Raw genomic sequence first — 20,232 nt, 5'->3', positions numbered from 1 at the left:
GGTGAAGCACTGGAATGGGTTCTCTAGGGAGTTGGTGGAATCTTCTTCCTTAGAGGTTTTTAAGGTCAGGCTTGACAAAGCCCTGGATGGGATGATTTAGTTGGGGATTGGTCCTGCTTTGAGAAAGGGGTTGGACTAGATGACCACCTGAGGTCCCTTCCAACCCTGATATTCTATGATCCTCTCTGCAGCACAGCCACTGCTGGGACATCGGGTTTATCTCAGGGTAAGGAGAGAAAGGTTTGTGAGATCTCTTTGTTGAAATATTGGTAGTACGACACAGGTGCAATTGCTCTGATATTACAGTGATTAAGAATGTGGGTAGACACATGCTAGTGGAATTGTGAAGTTTGGCTCCAGAATTGGATCAGAACTTCCCCGAAAACTGAAGATAAGCGGATTTGATGTTCTGGTTTAGCTACAAAGTTAGCTACAAAGAGCAGCAAAGTTCAGATTTGGATCTCTGAGGGGGGATCTGAACTTCCCTAAAGCTTGAGATGGTCTCTCTTAATTTTTACCTTTATCAGAGATTTTTAAGGCCAGAAGGAACTTCTACAACCATCTCTAGTCTGACCTCCTGCATAACATGGGTTGTAGAAGTTCATCAGTCACTTCATTGTCTTCCTATTTATTAGAGCTGGTCAAACAATGAGGGAAATATATATGTGTGTGTGTATATGTATATTTAAATCAAAATTATGTTTTCATAAAGATTGTGAATTTTTGAATTTTTTTGACCAGCTCTGTCTCTCTGTTTGTCCATCTGTGGGTTTTATAATGCATCCATGCACCATAGAATCTGAGCTCCTGGGGTCAAATCTGATGTCCTGCCCTGGTACAGGCTCATTTCTATACTAAGTACCCATTAGTGTTTGGAAGTGATGAGTAATAATATTTAGTCTATGCTATGGGTTCACAAAAGAGGCAACATCAGGGCATTGGGGTTAAGAACCAGTCAAATTACTAGACATGTCCAACAATCCTAACCTTGCAACTATGCTCATAATTTTTGTCTCCTGCTATGCCAATTTTGTGTTCCATTGTGACCTTCAAACTGCCCTGGTTTAAGGCTAAAGTGAGGGAGATAAAATGTTCTAAATTTTAATTAGAACAAACTTTACAGTATTATTTCATTAGCTTATTTGTTATTTCAGGGCTTGACAGTAAAGTTATACTGTACCCTGTGGGTACCTCTACTTGTGTTGTGGGGTTTCTTATTCACAGTTTGTCCTGGACACTTACACTTGATTGAACATCGCAGATCTGTAGCCTGGACCCAGAATAGCAAATGAAAAATGCTATAATTGGGAAAGATACTATTAATGGCACTGCTAGGCTAATATACTGAGGCTTTAAGAGACTAGTACCAAAGGTACTGATAGAGATTAATAATGGGGGAGGTAAGTTAAGAAGATAAAACTTAACTGGAGGACACAGGAAATACTCTCCATCAGAAAATGTAAGTGTATAGGAATCGCCAGAGTGGATCAGACCCAAGGTCTCTAGTCTAGTATCCTGTTTCTGACAGTAGGCAGCACCAGATGCTTCAGAGGGAGGTGTAAGATCCCTAAAGTGGGCAGTTATGGGATAAGCTGCCCACCCCCCGTGCTACATCTCATCCTGACCTCTAAGAGTTAGATATTGACTGAAACCCTGGTGCATGAGGCTTGCTGTCCCGGGCAAAGTGAGTACACAGGACATGTAAACTGCTATTCCTGGGGTAAGAGAGTAGAGAATGATTCTGATTTAGAAGGATTTTGTACGTTACTGTCTTTATACCAGCGTCACCACCATATTCAGCCCGGGTGTAACGCCACTGATTTCAGTCAAATTACATCAGGGAAAGTGGTGGTACAAGGAGATGATCCGCTGGTGGGGCACTCTCCCAATTCTTTAGCCTCAAATCCATGTTCTCTCTGAATGTTCAGAACCAAAAGTTTCAAACTTGGGGGCCTACAATTAGGCACCTAACTCCAAATTCCGGAATGTAAAGACGAAAAGGGTGGTCCAGTGGTTCGGGTGGTAGTCTGGGCTCTGTAAGGCTGTGCTCTGCTATAGACTTCCTGTGTGACTGTAGGCAAATTGCATTGATTTCCATGCAAGTGAGGTGCCTAAATACCTTTGAGTATCTGTGCCTTAGTTTCTCCGTCTCGGTTCTATCTGTAAAACAGGGATAATAACTCTTCCCTGCCTCATAGGGTGTTGTGTGGCTAAATGCGTTAAAGATTATGAGATGATCTGGTGAGAGGGACTGTGTAGGTACTCGTGATATCTAGACAGATTGAAATATCAGGCCATTTATTTGGAGGTGCTGATCACTCGCTGCCCCCTTTGAAGTCAACAGGGAGATGCAAGTGCTCATCTGGTGATTAACTTTAGGCACCTGAGTCTGAAAATTTTGGCCAGGATTCTTACCTGACTTTTGAGAATAAGGATCTTAGAAATGGTGAGATTGGGTTTTTATACCATAGGACAAAAAATGTAACCTTTTTTTTTCATCTTGGCCTTTTTTTAATGTAGTCTAGCTAACATTCTTAGATTCTGTTGCTAGGTTAACTTTATTGTTCACATCACTTAATAGGTATGTACAAATCTGAACTTCTTTTATGTTGTTTTATCCAGTGCTTGGATTTTCACCAGGACTATACTCTACTTAACCTTCAATATGTTATTGTTTGAGTAGTTATGTCCGGTATGAATAATACCTTATAACATAACATTCCTAGTCGGTATACAAAGATCTTCCAGAATGAATTTAAAAGGGCTCCAGGAAAGTCTAGCTACATCGCTTGTTTCGTTTTCTGCTTAGTCTATAAAAGTAGCAGAAGGGAAGGAGCGGAATAAAAACATTAAAAAAGATACATTGCTGGATAAAAAATATTCCATTATAAAACCTGTCCATATTCATAACTCATATCTGTTACACAGCTCATTGAGTTGTCAATAAGAAACAGGAATGAACCAAGATAAAAACAGTCTGTCAGAAAGCAGATTGTACGAGGAAGATAAGAGTCAAATTAATTTATGATGCGGAGCTTTCACAACAGACAACGAAGCAGCACTGAAAACCACAGTCCGATGTAATCCCTATGAAAAAACGTTGTACTTATTACAGATGTGATGGTTACAAATGTTTGGTTTAAAAGGCTGTTTTGCAGCCTGGAAAAAAATGGTCTATTTATGGTCTCCAGATTTTGAAGGTGGGAGTTTAAAAAAAAGTCTGTAGACATATAATGCAAGACTTAATATTTCCATTGTCCACTCAAGTAGAGCTGCTTAGAAAATGGAATTTTAATCCTGCAGGAAATTCTGATGTTTCAACATTTAGTTTTGTCTCAGATCAGGATGAAAAATTCAAACAATTGTACATTTTTATGAAAAGTTCCCAAGAATTTTGATTTGGAAATGTCATATTTTAGGTTTGATATCTTCTAAATGTTCTGACTTGTTCTAAATGAAAATTTTCATGTGGAAGTTGACTTAAAATGACATGCAGATGAGTCATTTTAAATCAAAATGTCAGTTTGAGATGAAATCTTTCATTTCAATTTGACATTTGAAACAAAAAAAGTCTTGTTTCATATTGAGATGTTTTGAATTTCCCAATAGAAAATCAAAATATTTCATCAAAATTGACATTTTCCCCTGGAAAATTTTCATTGTGATTAAACCTCATATTTTTGTGATAAAATTTTTGTGCAAAAAATATTGCCCAGCTCTACAATAACGTTTGTATTAACTGACTACACTGACCTGGTAGCTCATGCACTGTGAATGGGTGAAATATCTGAGATACGATAAATGATCTGAACCTCTGTGCCATACTTGAAATGAACCTGAACCAAACCTCTTGCAGGTTGGAAATATTTGGGCAACTCTTTCATTCCTCAATGTCTCTCATCTTTTGTGCGTGTTTGGTGCTTCTTGGTTCTGGCAAAGACTGGGAGTGAAAAAATAACGCACTGTTTTGTGTCTGATCCACAGGGGATAGCAGTCTTCTATAGCTACCAGGTAGGAGACTTAAGTGCCAGATTTTTAAAGGCAGATAGGTGCCTAATGAGATTTTCAAAAGGGCTGAGTGCCTACTTGTAATAGGAGAGGAGTTAGGTCCATTTGAAAATCTCACAAAGAATCTATCTGCATCTGTAGGGATCTAATGTAGACTTTTGTGGCTCGTGGTGGATAATCAGCTGAACATGAGCTCTCAGCGTTAGATGCTGTGGCCAAAAGAGCTAATGCAATCCTGGGATGAATAAACAAGGGAATCTTGAATAGGAGTAGAGAGGTTTGTAGAATAGAATGGGGTAGAGACCTTTATGTTATTTGGCACTGGTGTGACTGTGGCTGGAATACCGTGTGCAATTCTGGTGTCCGCTATTCATGAAGGATGCTGAGAGGGTTCAGAGAAGAGCCAAGAGAATGATTAGAAAACCTGCTTTATAGTGATAGACTCTGAGTGCTCACTCTATTCATCTTAAGAAAGGTTAATGATTTGTTTAAGAGTCTATAAGTCTATAAGTATCTAGATGGGGAACAAATATTTAATAATGGGCTCTTCACTCCAACAGAGAAAGATATAACAGGATACAACGGCTGGAAACTGAAACAAGACAAATTCAGACTGGAAATAAGGTGTACATTTTTAATGGAGAGCATAATTAACGATTGGAACAATTTACCAAAGGTTGTGGTGGATATGCCCTCCCTGATCATTTTAAAATCAAGACTTGATGTTTTTCTCAAAGATCTGCTCTAGGAATTATTTTGGGGATGTTCTCTGGCCTGGATTTAGGAGCTCAGACTAGATGATCACCATGGTCCCTTTTGACCTTAGAATCTATGAACTCCGTTTAAAAATCTGGTCCTTAGTTCTTTGGCTTCATTCTTTGAGGTCTGGAGGGCCCTATGTTCAGTCCCCAGTGATGGCCATCATTGTAGCCATTGTGAAAATACTGGAAATTTGGCATAGAGGACTGTTCCCACAGGATTTCTAGCCCAGCTTTACAGACACATGGAGGTTTACGTGGTCATCAGAAATGCTCTTCCCCATTTTGGTGTAGAATCCTGGGATACTCCCAGCTTTGAGTGTGAGCTCTCATTTCCCCATTATATAAAGAGCTGGCAACACTGAATGGAGTCCTACATTTTGTCAGCCATGACTCTTCCATCTGTGCCACCACTCTGTTCTATTTTAAATTATCAGTCCTCTGAGCTTTGGCAGCAGTTGCTTTCACTTGTAGCCTTCTTGATTATTGCAATTACAAGATCATTATTGGGGTGCAACATGCACTTGTCAGAGATAACAGGTTGTTTTTCAGGAGGCTACTTAGTCAATTAAAAAGATAAAAATGGAACACAGAAACGTATGGGCTTTAGTTAATATGGACAAATATAATTGAAATCTGAGAAATTAATTTGCATAAGTATAAGAATAAGATAAGTAAAATGGTGTCTGGCATTTTTTATACTTAGTTTTACATTGTACATACTTACAGTCTTACATTGCACAGACCACTAGAAACGTAGTTGGAAGGAAAAGGAAGAGGAGCAAATCAGAGAGTTGATCCTGATTCACTTTACACTATCTTGGGAACTCGAGGAATCCCAAAATTAGGGAACTAGACTGGCTCTGTTATACCTCTTCTCTAAGTAACTAAATATACAACCATATCTGATCTTCTTCCATGACCATAATAAGATTAGTACCTACCCATTGTCCATATCTGGCGTTCCTGAAATCCCTAATTAAGCTTCTGAACATTGATATTAATAACTTGGATCAATCATTTCTTGACTCCCATATATTACTGTGGTCTGACTGCCTAGTTACAATTATTGCAAAAAGCCTCCAAGCCCCCTCTAGTTGGTGCTACTTGCAGTCACTTGCTTACTTGGACAGGCATAGGTATCAGTTCTGGGTCTGGTTCTGCTCAGAGAGTACACATAAAGTTTGTGGACGATACCAAGCTGGGAGGGGTTGCAAATGCTTTGGAGAATAGGATTAGAATTCAAAATGATCTGGACAAACTGGAGAAATGGTCTGAAGTAAATAGGATGAAATTCAATAAGGACAAATGCAAAGTACTCCACTTAAGAAGGAACAATCAGTTGCATGCATACAAAATGGGAAATGACTGCCTAGGAAGGTGTACTGCAGAAAGGGATTTGGGGGTAATAGTGGATCACAAGCTAAATATGAGCCAATTGTGCAACACTGTTGCAAAAAAAGTGAACATCATTCTGGGATGTATTAGGAGTATCGTAAGCAAGACACAAGAAGTAATTCTGCTCTGCTCTGCTCCATGCTGATTAGGCCTAAATGGGAGTCTTGTGTCCACTTCTGGGCACCACATTTTAGGAAAGATGTGGACAAACTGGAGAAAGTCCAGCTAAGAGCAACAAAAATGATTAAAACATGAGCTATGAGGGAAGATTGAAAAAACTGGGTTTGTTTAGTCTGGAGAAGAGAAGACTGAAAGGGGACATGGTTACAGTTTTCAGGTACATGGAAGGTGGTTACAAGAAGGAGAACTGCAAACCACGGCCACTGGGAACTGCGGGTGGCGGTGACTGCGGATGGCCAATGTCAGCAAAACGTCTTGCGGCCCGCAATCAGATTACCCTGATGAGCTGCATGCTGCTCACCACTCATTGCTCTAATCTTAATTGACTGAGATTCCAGTGCACTTTGGAGGTACTGACCTGCCAGGTGATGTATAGTCACATTGCCCATCTGAGAGCTGTGAGTTTGTGCTTCAGGGAAAGACAATGCATCTGAGAGCTTCCTCATGCAGACAGTCCCTGACTTCTCCCTACCCCCTTCAGAATGGCCAGCGTCATTAGTGCCTCTTGCCTCATGCAGTCTTGGGTAAGCTTACAGCCTGTGACTGGCACCAGTCCTGAACGGAGGAGACAAGTGGGTGGAGTCTGGCAAAGTATCTCGATGGGCATTGTCCCATCCTTGCGCTTCTGAGCAATGATCTGATGCAATCTGGCTCCAACTATTGCTTAGGGCTGTGTTTTCCAGACTTTTGAAAGCTGAGCCCCATAGCCTTCCCCTTGGATGATAGTGTTAAATCAAAATTAACATGGCATTGAATGGGACCTTGTAGCGGGACCAGAATGGTACAACCCAGTTGAATCCAGTTCTGACTCATGTTTTTTGCTATACCCTAAAACGGTCATTTCCACTGGGGAAAGTCCACTCCTTGAGCAGTAAAGGTGAACTTGGACGTCCGTTTAGACTACAATATATAATAGCCCTGATTCCCATTTGCATTTTGCTCTAGCAGTGTAAAAGGGCCTTAAAATGAGGGTAAATTGTGACACTCAGTCCCTATAGTTTATCATGTGCGTTGCTATGGCACTCATCCCTGTAGTATCTGACCCTTTAAGAGGACTGGTGATGGCTTATCTTAAGTGATCACTCTCCTTACAGTGTGTATGATAAACCCATTGTTACATGTTCTCTGTGTGTGTGTGTGTATATAAATCTCTCCTCTGTTTTTTCCACCAAATGCATCCGATGAAGTGAGCTGTAGCTCACGAAAGCTCATGCTCTAATAAATTTGTTAGTCTCTAAGGTGCCACAAGTACTCCTTTTCTTTTTGCGAATACAGACTAACACGGCTGCTACTCTGAAACCTTTAAGAGGACTGGAAATCTATCCGGGTCCCACCAAGAGAACAACCTCTTCTCCTTGGTAGATCACAGACACAGGGCAAAGTTCAACCCAGGTTTGCGTAGACACTGGTGGAGCATTGCCTGAGGTGGAAAAGCCTTTGGGGGGGAAAAAGTGGAGTTGGCAGAAAGGTGGGTTATAGCTCCCCACTACCTCATGTGGGGATGAAGTTGGAGGGAACCCGGACCACCCAGAAAGTGGGTAGTGCTGGCTGGGTAGGCAACATGACCAAAGTGTTCAGGCTTTGTGTGTGCCATCTGTCTTAGATACTTATATGACTTACACTACCAAAGTCACTGAGCACCTCAAAATCTTGAATGTATTTATCCTTAGAGCTCTTCTCTCCATTTTACAGATGGGGACTGAGGTATAAGAGAAACTGATTGACTTGTTCAAGTTCACACAGGAAGTCTGTAGTACAGCAGGAAATTGAACGCTGGTCTCCCAGGTTACCAGCTTCGCCACTGGATCACATTGCCACTTCTTACTAGCCTAAATTACTCTTTTATATGGTTCCCATAGCTCATTCTTCTAGTAAGTTTGCCTGTCACAATCAATGTTCCCTCTAATTTTTGACAGGACGTGTGTGCAAAAAAATTCTTCTGTGCAAATTGTTGTGCTTTTGTGCAAATTTTTGTGCGCGCAGTGTTTCGCCGTGTGCGCAGGGTTTAGAATCTGTGTGCATAAGCACACAGCTTAGAGGGGACAGTGGTCATAATGTTACTGCAAAATACTGTACCCAGCTTCTGCTTATGCACAGGGCAACATGGAAAGTGCCACTAAAAACAAAATCCACAACAGTATCTCAGTTAATCACAAGTTTCCGCTTCATTTTTGTTTTGTTTTCTTCTGGCCTAACTAATATTTAATGCTGCCTCATCCAGTTAAATATAATCCCTGAACCTGAGGGTGAGAAAATGCAGCTCTGTGTCAGTTGGTTTTATTGAGCGCCATTCAAGTAAGATGTTGACTGTCATTCTCTGGAGATAACATGCCAGAAAATCGTCCCATGATTTAATAAAAAGAAGGAAAAAACCCTTGTGGAGATTTTCAGTTCCTGTAAGGTTTGCCAGTGTTTCCCAGAGGCTGCAGTTAATTTGCTTCATTGAACAGGGGGTCACCTAACCCAGCTACCACCACCTCTGAGAAATGGGGATCAGTCTCCTTCCCAGCCATCTCTGCCTGCCTCTCCCCTGTACTTGAGGGACTGTGGTTTTAGCCACTCTAAAATTCTTTGGTCCAGTTTCCAGCCTGGATTTTCCCTTTCCACATGTGCCAGGCCAGGGTGTTGAACTCCCGCAGGGTCAGAGGTAAACTTCAAGAGCAAATGATACCTGCACTGCAGTCCATTAAGTATCTGTGAATGGGATTACCTGAGATTATGGCCTGCCTTCAGGCCTATGTGTGGTTAGCTCCTGTTGGAATTAACCCCTTGTGCTCATGTGGCAAACAACACAACACCAATCTAGCAAATGGACGATGTTATAGGGAACTCCCAATTCCTTTCCAGTTGGAAGTTTGGATTATCCATATGCCAGTCTCTCAGGTTAATGATGGTGAATTCTATAACTTTGTGTAGTCTGGCACTTCTTATTTATTTGTGTTATCGTAGTGCCTAAGAGCTTCTGTCATGGACCAGGACCCTGTTACGTCAGGTGCTGTACAAACACAGAACAAATAGCACATGGGACCACATATTCCTTTATAACACCTGCTATCTTCATGACTTCCCTTTAATCTCTTGTGCTCATCACAATGGTGCAACATACAAGAAGGTCAATGAATAGATACCGGTGGAGCCAGTCATGCTGTGGGGGCCTAAGAATTACAAAAAGACATGCCATGTGGTGCCCACAGGTATATAGGGATATGGGTTGTAAAATAACTGCTTTCGTAGGGTATGTCTACACTGCAGTAAAACAACTGTGGCTGGCCTGTGTCAGCTGACTAGGGCTTGGCCTGGAGGGGCTATAAAATTGCATCATTGATATCTGCCTCCAGCCCAAGCCCAAGGGTCTACACTACAATTTTATAGCCCCATAGACTAAGCCCCGCAAGCCCGAGTCAGCTGACATGGGCCAGCCACAGGTGTTCTATTCCAATGGAGCTAAACTCTAAGGGCTGTGCAGCAGGCCAGATTCTGTCCTCATTTTTATCCATGCAACCGTATACTGGCACACAGCTTTGAGCTCATTGGTTTTAGACACAACAAATCCTGCGTCTTGGCAGGGAGTTAGACTAGATGACCCTTTCGGTCCCTTCTAACCCTGTGATACTATGATTAAATACACAATGAGACATCAGGAGAGATGGCTTCTAAGAAGATCGGGTCAGAATGTTTCCCCACCAGAAAATGCTGATTTGTCCAAAGAAAAATGCATGGCAGAAATGTTTTCTGTTTCGCAATGGAAGTAAAATTTCAAAATCACGGCATTGCCTGCAAAAATGGAAAACACTGTTCCTGCCCGGCTCCAGTTCCAACTCTGATGCTCTAGTTAGCTTGCCGCTTGGTTTTGGGTAAGTCCTCTAATCTCTTTGGACCTGATTTTCTGTGTGTGTAGTCATTTACATCTGTCCAAAGGGCATGCCAAGTGCTGTCACTTATGTGAGTGGAGGATCCGGATTGGGTAGCATTTTACAGCCACTTTGCATGAGTGGGAATGATGACACCAGGTGCAGGGCCAGAGAGAATGAGAGTTGCTGCCTTTGCCTGCCTTCCTGCGCGGGAATTGTTCTTGCTTGGTAAAGCACTTGGATAACTATTCACATGCTATTTTACTGCAAAGTATTATTATGGTAGTGAGGTTGCCAGATTACAGCTGAGAGCAGAAATTGGCCCATCGTGTGTCCCCCTGTAGGGTGCTCATACTCGTATATATTTTATATCTGGACATTTCATTCTATTTTCAAAATATTTCTTACCATGATTTATATACAAAAAGTTCCTGAAACTCTTTTACCTCTTAGTATTGAGAGATGCTCCTTTCCCTGTGCCCCATGGATTTTAGCTGCTCCTTAAGCACTGCACACTTCCCTCATGTGTCTCAGAGTCTGGATGATGTCCATATCACATCGATACTGAATTTCATTATATACAAACATCAACCTGGCTCCGTGCTGCCTTTTCAAACAGCCATTCAGTCGCGGCGGTGTTCAGTTTCTGTTTAGCTCTGACCGTGAAAAAGCATCGGTTCAAAGCTTGTTCCCCATAAAATTCAGATCAAAACAGTTCCTCTCTGTGTTTATAATAAAAATATATTTTCATCAGCTCTTGGGAGCATTGATGTTTACATCAAGGCAATTTTCTATGGCCCCAATCAATCTCAAAATCTAAACACGTGAGTAATCCCATTGACTCCAGAGTTAAGCATGTGTTAAAGTCCTGTGCTGTATTGGGGCCTGGAAGTGGGTGTGGGGATTGCTGATGAAAAGGTACATTAGTTCCTGCTTTGGGGTTTGATGGTGAAGCAGGGATGTTAAAGACTTCAAAGATTAAAATATGTATGTTTGGAGAAAATATGTTTGTACTTTTTTTTTTCTTTTCTATAAAGAGGCCCTGCTGTAAACAAAGTCTATGCAAACATGTGCCATGGGGTCACTTAAGACCAAATTCTGCCCATTAATGGGGGTTGCACTGATTTTAAACTGAAGGTAGACTTTGTCTCCAAGAGGTCTAAATAGCTATTTTCATGCTTCTGAACTTAACATGCTTTCAACTCCATCTTAATGAAAGACACGCTCAGTTCTCTGTTAAGAGGCACTTAAAAGGTATTAGAGGCATAAGTCCAGCTGTTACAAACTCCAATAAATTTGGATTAGGTCTCCACTGTTTGAATTGTGTGTGTGGGTACCTGACCTCAAAGAAAGTTGTTTTTTTTAACTTATTGATATATTACATTACATCAGGTTAATTACACGTTGCTGTATTTCATGTCATCTAGGCATAAGCCTGCATGCATCACAGAACAGGATTCAATATAACAAGAACATTGAAAGTTTCAGAAGTTTTGAGTTTTGGCTGACCTCCCACCACCATGCCCTCCCCAGAGATAAATGTTACAAGTAATTATGGGTTGTTGCCTAGTTTTGTATCCTATTCCACCCACCTTCCATGCTTTCCAGTGTAACTTCCTGTCTCTCACCCCCATCCTCACCCCGGTAGCTTTGCAATAATAGTTCTGTTTTTTAACTTTTTTCGGACTGGAGAAAACCTACAAACCCATTTTACCGGGGGCAGAATCAAAACCCAACTGGAGCTGAATTCAGAGCAAACTTTTGTTTTACAAACTCAGGTGGTGTTCAGATGTGAATTCCTGACCATCTGATAGAGGCAAACACATACAGGATGAGCAAATTTTAATCTATCAAGGCCTGTGTGTGTGTATGTGGGGATCTAGATAGTAGAAAATCTTTGCTCCAAAAAGGCCTGTTAAGGTATTTCAGCTGCAAACCACAGAAATCACCTAAAATCACATTTCCATTTGAAGCAACACCAAATGCTACTTAACCTCCAGCCATTTGAAGTATATGTAAGCCTCTCAGAGAGCAAAGGAGGGCAGGGGGAAAAACAAGTCTGGGTAGCAAGTAACTTAAAATAGATGAAGTGGAACAGTTTGGAATATCAGCTTGAGTGACAAGGTGGAAAGGAGAGATCCAAAGTCCAGGAGCCAATGACTTCAGTCTCACATCCCATCTTCTCCCTGGCTCTGTTTCCAAACCGCTCCCTCCCCCCGGCTGCTTTTCCAGCTAAAGGAAAGAAAAAAACGGAACGTCTTTTCCAGATTGGGGGCTGGTGGCCTCACATGTTGACACAGCAATAATTTTTAATGAGAAATTTTTAGTATTTGTGGGGGAGGCGTGAGCATTGTGTACACAGATGCTTCACCGGCCACCATGCTGAGGGCTGGGGGCCCACCCTCACCTCCCTCCAGCCCGGTGCACCGGGTCCCAAGACAGATTCCTTTCAGGCTAAGGGAAACATTTAGGCTCGCTCACCTTTGAACTGAATGCGATGATGTTTACCTTGGCAAGGCAAAGTGGCAGTTTTACAGATATTAAATACAGACCTAAGGGGAATCTGGAGGCCTTCCTATATTTTAATCACCCAATTTAGCCAGCCTGAGGAGTCAGCTGAAGGGAAAACCTGTGGTGGGGTGGGAGGGAGGAGAAATTATTAGAAAATAAACCAGAGCTGAAACAAGGGCCGAGGAAAAAAAGGAAAAATGGAAAAAGCTATTTTTGATTTTCTATGTTAAAAACAAAACAAAACAAAAAAACCCTAAGAAGTAAAATTTTGCAGATTAATCTCTAGCACCTCCATGCCTCATATGGTTTCTTTTCAGGTATTTCCTGCTTCTCTATATTTCACCTCAGGTCCTCTTCTCTCTCTCTCTCTCTCTCTCTCTCTCTCTGCAGGCTCCATTTATCTTCTAATTTGATTTGACCTGTCAAGGAATATTGTTGCAAACAAGTTTTGCACATCTTGCATCAAGATTCCACCTCCCCTTTGCTCCCCCCTGTGCATGTGTATGTGTATTTAAAAAGAAAAAAGAGAGATACAAAGAGGTTGTGAATGATGCCTGAAGTTATGCCAGGGTCAAGGCCTTGTTTATTGATTTTCTAACATAGCAGAACAGCGTACAAAAGGAAAAGAGACAAAAAAAAAAAATACCCTTCGGCAGCCTGGTAAATCTGGCTGTAAGCAGTTAGGCTTCAGCTAGGCTGTCAGAAGACTCCCTGCAGGAACACAATCCATGTTGATTTTACAGAGAAGGTTGTTATCCACATTTCACTGCTGATTTATTGTTTTTTAACCAGCTCCTTATGCTAGACTTAAAAAAAGAGTCATCTTGTGTTTTGCAAGGAGGAGACTTGCTGACTGCTGGTAAAATGACAATGCTGATTACCACCCCAGGAAAGAAAGGGACCCGCAATGGAGTTCCAAGAACCAGAGCTGTGCGGGGTTATGAGCTGCCATCTGCCGGACCCAGTTGTTGACCACCTGCAATGTTAGTTTAGGATTTGTCAGAATGTATGAAGGCCACAGCTAATGTGGAAGAACATCATTGGGTACGTGTCCCTCATGAGGGCTGAGTAAGTCAGTGCAGCTACACGCTTGCTGCTGACCAGGGGAAAGCCAGACTCAGAGTAAGATGGGTACACTGAAGACAAGTTTGATAAAGCCCAGCAGAACTGAAGCAGCCAAATGAGCCCCGTTGCCTACATCTGCAGAATTCATTAGCCTGGCTTGATTGGCCTCTGTTAAACAAATATGGGATACGGTTTCATACTTTTTCTGGGGGAGTGGAGCTAGAGTTTCAGGCTGATGATTTAGTCAGGTGTAAGCATGAAGTTTCCAATTTAGAGAAATAAATCTAAAGTGATTTTATTATCCTCTGTTTTACCCTGACACCCTGCTTCACCCCAACTCCTTGTCAGAATTCACATGATGTGTTTATATAGGCCACACTGTAATTGATTGGCGTGCAATATAACATGACACATAAAATGCATCTTCCCCAGACTACAGAGTTCAGTAGCTTCCATATTTCATCATGCACTCTTTTCATTCCTCAGCAGTCAACTTTTCCTCTTTCTAAATTCTTTGAATTCTGTGTTGTAAAGACCATGTGTTCTAAATACAGCTGGTGAGCCAGGCAGTCTGCAGAATAAGCCTCTATGATGAAATGGAACATTTTGATTTGCTATTTAATGTGCAATTTAATTTTGCTTTAATCCATTCATTTACCAAGAAGATCCTTGTCAGTGCTTATAGAAAGACACTTTGTCACCTTCATATTAGATTTGGTTGAATTTGTGGAAGAAAAACTGTTTTAATTGAAAAATCCTTTTTTTACATTGATTTTTTTTCATAAAAATGGTTTTTTTTAAAGTTGATAAAGTTTTTATTAATATTTATTAAAAAAATCAGTGTCTTCTCTTTATTGTTTAGTCTTTCTGTCTTTGGGATAAACATTCTTGGAGAAATGTATGTTTTTAAATTTTGAAATGATTTTCAGGGAAAAAATCCCTTCATGTGACTAAACTGACCAAAAATTAATTTTAAAGGGTTTTATTTTTGCATATAGAAAACGATAACAAATTAGATGATTAAAAAATTGCAAAAAATGTTGAAAAGAATTTCAACATTTTTTGGATTTTTTTTTTCTGACCGGCTCTGAAGACTAAATGTTTGTTTTTAATTAAAGCAGCTATCAATAAGAACACAGACACACAATCCATTAGGACAAATTCATCTCTTTCTTCCCTAGCATAACCCCATTAATCCATTAGTGACGAATTTGTCCTGCTGACTCAAAGATAAAAAGAGAAATTATTTTTGTTTAATATTTCAACAAGGCAAAGAAAGTTAGCAAGGGAATTAAGTTTGCACAAGTTGTGTTCTTCCCTGACGTTTACCAAGGGTAGCCACCCCATGTTCCCAGCTACATTGTGTATTTGCTGTTTCGAAGGCTGAGTGCTTTCTGTACAGACTCTCCCAAACTATTGCAAGCAACTTTTGGATGGATGCAACCCACAAAGTGGATTTGATGTGATGATTGTTCATGTGCCTGACAGCAGCAGTTGAAGGAGCGATTCAGTTCCTACACCTGTCAATTCCTAATAGCAGAAGTCCAGGGAAGAGATGCATCCTTTTCTAGTCTACATAGGTTCTCATACTGAGGTGGTGTGGGGCAGTAGCTGAGTACTCTCCAATAGTGAATTAAACAGGGTGGCCAACGATGCATTTAAAAAATAAGGAACTTTTTTCTTAGCAACCCTTCCCCACCCCTCCTCCCATAATAATAGTAAAATTAATAACAAATAATTAATAAGCAGCATTCACCTACATTAACCAGGGGTATTTCTTGCTGCTTTTTTCAGCACTCAGCAATTCCCTATCTTGTTGTACAGAGATGAAAAAATAAGGGCTGTCCCTTGTAATAAGGGACTGTTGGCAACCCTAAAAATGATATAAATAACATCTGACAGATGTGGTTCATTCTCTTGCATCTTCTTCCATTGTGGGTGAGGGAGATTTGTTCACAGTGTGGTGTTTTGGTAGGGTGTTTATATATATATATATATATATATAAACCCTACATATATAAAAACACACACACACAGCTCTGTATTTGTTTGAGAAGGCAGGTCAGAGAAATGCCTCATGCACTTAGAGCACGAGTTGTGGAGGTCTGGGATGGTCCTTAGTTCCTGGCGGAATTCATTCCACAGTTTCAAACCAGCTCCCAAGAAAGCTCCCTCTCCTGGTTCAACTAGAGAGGTAGGGCTCTCCATTGTGTTGGGGGAGCAGAGTTGTTGACCGTGTCTTTATCCTGGCGCTGCAGGCAGTCTTTTAGATATGCTAAGAGTAAATCTTTCACAGACTGTTCTTGCTTTTTAAGCTCAAAAACCAGAATATCTATGTCAAGAGTGAGGAAAAATAATCCACTTCTCCTTCTGTCAATATCTCATATGAAACTGTCTTAGTGTGTTGTGTATGATTCTTCAGTTATTCAGAGGAGTAGTAATAGCTACTCTTCTGTTTATCTCAGAGTGCTTTACAGAGAAAATTCTCATTTTTACAGATGGGGAAACTGAGGCACAGATAAGTGTAGTGACTTGCCAACCATCATCCACCTGTTTGGAGGCAGACTCAGGAATAAAATCCAGTTCTCTCAAAGGAAACTTAAAAGCCAATGCTTAATAGAGTTTCAGCATGGATTTTTTCCCTTAATTAAAGGATACCCTTGAGAAAATATTTTACTCACTATTACAGCTGTTTTCATTCCCCTTTTTCACTACCTTACATGCCAGGCTGTGAAAAGGGTCACTGAATTCAGGTCAAGGTGTCAACATGGGCGGCGAGTGTGTTATTAATGCACAACGCCAGTGCTGTTATAGCCCCGTAAGCACCAGTTACTCTGCCAGGGAAAGCAAGGGAGGCAGTGTGAGAGGAAACTGAAATTGGAAATCAGATGAAACAATACAGTTCATAGATTCGAAGGCCAGAAGGGACCACTGTGGTCATTTAGCATCTGATCTCCTGCCTAACACGGGCCACAGAACTTCTCTGAATTAATTTCTGTTTGAACCAGAGCATGACTCTAAGGAAATCATCCAATCTTGATTGAAAAATTGCCAGTGCAGCCCTTGCTAAACTGTTCTAATGGTTAATGATCTTTCACTGTTAAAAATGTGCACCTTATTTCCAGTCTGAGTTTTTCTAGTTTCAACTTCTGGCCATAATTCAGATCAGGGGGCAAACAAGCCAGTGATGCATACAGTAGAGGCTCTGTCTGGTGTTCATTGTGCTTCATGTCTCCGTTACGTTTTTCTAGGGACCCACCAAGTGTGTGGGCTCTTTTGCAAATCCATGCATATACACAAAGGCATTGGGGCCCAGATTCAGCAAGGCACTTCGGCACACGCCTACCGTTAAGCTCATGAGAAGTCCCATTAAAATCAATGGCGCTATCCATATGCTTGAAGTTAGCAACGTTCCAAAGCACATGGCTGAATTTGGACCTGGGTGAGGTCATGATGGGCAGACTGCAGAAAAGCATGGCTGTTCAGTTCAGATGAGCACCCAAAATTCGCATGCAAATACAGACATCTTAGTCCGCAAAACTGAGACGTCGGTCCTACTAAGCCATGCGTTCTTATAGAGCCCTGCAACTTCCAGCTAGGCCAGGACCCTCCTCACAGCAGCCGTCTGTGTGATGTTGTTGACCTGTCTCGTTCTGACGCATCCAGAAGCTGGAAAGGCAAGATGGCAAATACGAAAATAAGGAACCTCACTTTTTTTTTCAATTTTGCAAAAGATTCCGTTTGAATGGGGGATGAAGCTTCAGGTTATTATGCTGACCTCCTTTGCAGAGTGCTTTGCAATCTATTGGTGAAAAGTCCAAGATAAAGAGCTATGGATTATGATTAGTAGGAGGTGTGATATTAATGTTTTATTTGTTTGTTCTAATGCAGTAGCACCAAGAGGTCCAGGCATGGTAGCAGAGGCAACATGGTGGGGTGGGGGGCCGTGGGGCCATGTGCCCCCACATTTTTGCCAGGGTTTGCTGGCCCTGCTCGGTTACATGGTGCAGCCAGGCACTCTCCCTGCATGGCAGCAGCTGGAGCCGGCAAGCTGGGAGCTGCAGGAGTAGGGAGAGGCAGCAGCAAACAGCTGGGAGCTGCAGGGAGGTGCCACTGAGGGTATGGGGGGTGACTCAAGGAGTTTGGAGGGGAGGTGACCCTATAAATTGTGCCCCCCACACACTATCGGCAGGCACCAGTTGTCTCTGCATGGCAGAGGCCCCATTGGTCCAGGTGCTGTACAGAAATAAAGGTAGACCTGATCCTTAGAGTTTATAATATTAGTCTATGGTCCTGCATCCCTGTGCTTATCATTGATTTCATTGGGACTGCTTATGTGTGCAACTTTCTCAACAACTTGCAACAGGAGATTGGCCAAACAATATGAGGATGGAAGTGGGCAATAAAAGTAAGTCAATTTATCTATTTACCTCCAAGCAATAATATTTCCTTTAGAGCAGAAATCTAACCACTTTTTGTTACTGATTAATGTACTTCTGTGACCTCTAAAACATTTGGTGCATTTTTAATATACATTGGGAGCCTTTTCTGCTACTTCTATCTTGCCCTTTTTCCTTTTTCCCAATAAAACCAAGTCAATTAAACAAGCGCCTTTGTGCTTCCTACCAAGCTTCACCTCACGCTAGAGAGGAGCTACCTGTGAACATCCACAAAATCAATGCCTTATCCTTCCTCGGATCCCTCCTTAAAACTCTCCTTTGCCCTGATGCCAGCAAAAACTTGACAATGGTTAGGCTGCTGGTGTGATGAGGCCACAATCTATCATGCTGACTAAGTGTCTTGGTGGGTATGATGGGATTTGGATTAGACCCTTTAGGTTTATATGCCAAATCTTAGAAAATTGCTGGTCATGAATCAGAATTCAGTCTCTTGACAGCACCTGCCACCAGGAATCCTTAGGAACATTAGTTACCCAAACACGCTCGGTTTTTGATTTTTAACACAACATTTGATCAGCTACTGTGGGCAATAAAACTACTAATATATAAATAAAAGTTAGTTCTGTATCATTTGTTTTTCTCCATGATGTCCCCGTTCTCTTAGGGATTATAAACAAAGCAACAGGGTGCATCACAAGAAACAGAAAATCATCTTTAGCTTCATAAAAAGAAAATGAAGGCATTTGGGATATTGCAAAAGGATCTTTCTGAGCATCCTTTTGTTGAGGGTTCTCCCAGTTTTTATAAAATACACTGACGGGGACAGCTGATGATGCTATCCTACAAAATGCAATTATTAAAAGTTAAATGTTTGATGGGCAATTATGTGGCTAAGTCATTTCCTGGACATCTGAAACTGTTTTAATTATTACAAACTATATATAGCCATTTAGAATACCCACTAAAACAATAATCTCCCATACTTTAGTTGCCTCAAGGTAAGGAAGACATGCCATTTTCACAAATGCTTGGCTTCATTTAAAATTCTTATAATTTGATGGAATGCCTCACCCGTTCTTAACATCTCGGAGCACAGGGTGGTGTTTTGAAAGCCCTCTAGGTGACATGAATGGCAGCATCCAAATCTTTTAGGTAGCTTTGAAAATCTCTGTGCCAGTATAAAAGGTTTACGTGCAAAAGTGTGCCCATTCTTTTGCATGGGCATGAATTGCACACACAAAACATTGACTTCAGTAAGGCCAGCATTTCACCCTCAATGTGTGTATGCAAGAAATCAGTTTGCAGGAAAAGATGCCTTTGCAGCCCCAATTTGTACCCATGTGTCTGTTTTTTGTATGCCACTTGTGTACATGCAAAAGTACATGTGCCCTTTTTGTACATGGACTTTTAAAAATATTGGTCTTTCTTCTTAAGGCCATGACTCCGTAGCAAAAGAATTTTAAAAATCTATGATAACCATAGTGTCTTGGGTTCTGAGATTCTAGAGCCAAGGGAAAATAAAACATAATTTGTCACTTAGAACTCTACTGCTGTTATATTACTATTGATGCTACAGAAAAAGCAAGTAAATAGAACAGGGCAATTGTACCCCATAACTTATGGACCATAAGAAACATAAGGGGGAAAAAATCAGCTGCTGTCAATGGTTGCAGTTCCACTGAAATCCATGAAGCTATGCCAGCTTACCAGTTTAGGTTCTGACCCTGAATGCTTTGCAAATGGAAGTAGATCAAAATAAGTCAGATAAGACAATGGGGGCCAGAATCGCTGCTGGTATAGGTACATTGAATTCAGTGGAATTATGGCAGCAGATACATTTAAGAATAGTGCTTATGTAGAGTTTCAACTCACTTGTGGTCAAATGACCCTCTAGTATGGTTTGGTCAACTCTACGCATAGGGTTAACCTGTCTTAGAACACCAGTGCAATGTAGGAACTGAAGATACAGCACTGGGTTTGAATACCATCCTAACATGCTGTGGGCCATTCATGCCGATTGGCCAACCCATGTTAGACCCCTGTTTAATCACAACCGACTTT

The 20,232-nt window shown here is 41.3% G+C and overlaps 1 long non-coding RNA gene across 1 annotated transcript in view; it reads left to right on the top strand.

The window, feature by feature from the left end:
• Positions 1–20,232, top strand: part of LOC119860573 — a 63,140-nt gene that overhangs the window by 21,108 nt on the left and 21,800 nt on the right. The gene's annotated exons all lie outside the window — the stretch shown is intronic.

This window comes from Dermochelys coriacea, chromosome 8 (assembly GCF_009764565.3).
Source record: "Dermochelys coriacea isolate rDerCor1 chromosome 8, rDerCor1.pri.v4, whole genome shotgun sequence".
Classification (NCBI taxonomy): Eukaryota; Metazoa; Chordata; order Testudines; family Dermochelyidae; genus Dermochelys; species Dermochelys coriacea.
The sequence above is the reverse complement of the archived record's forward strand: the minus strand, read 5'-3'. Positions and strand labels throughout refer to the sequence as shown.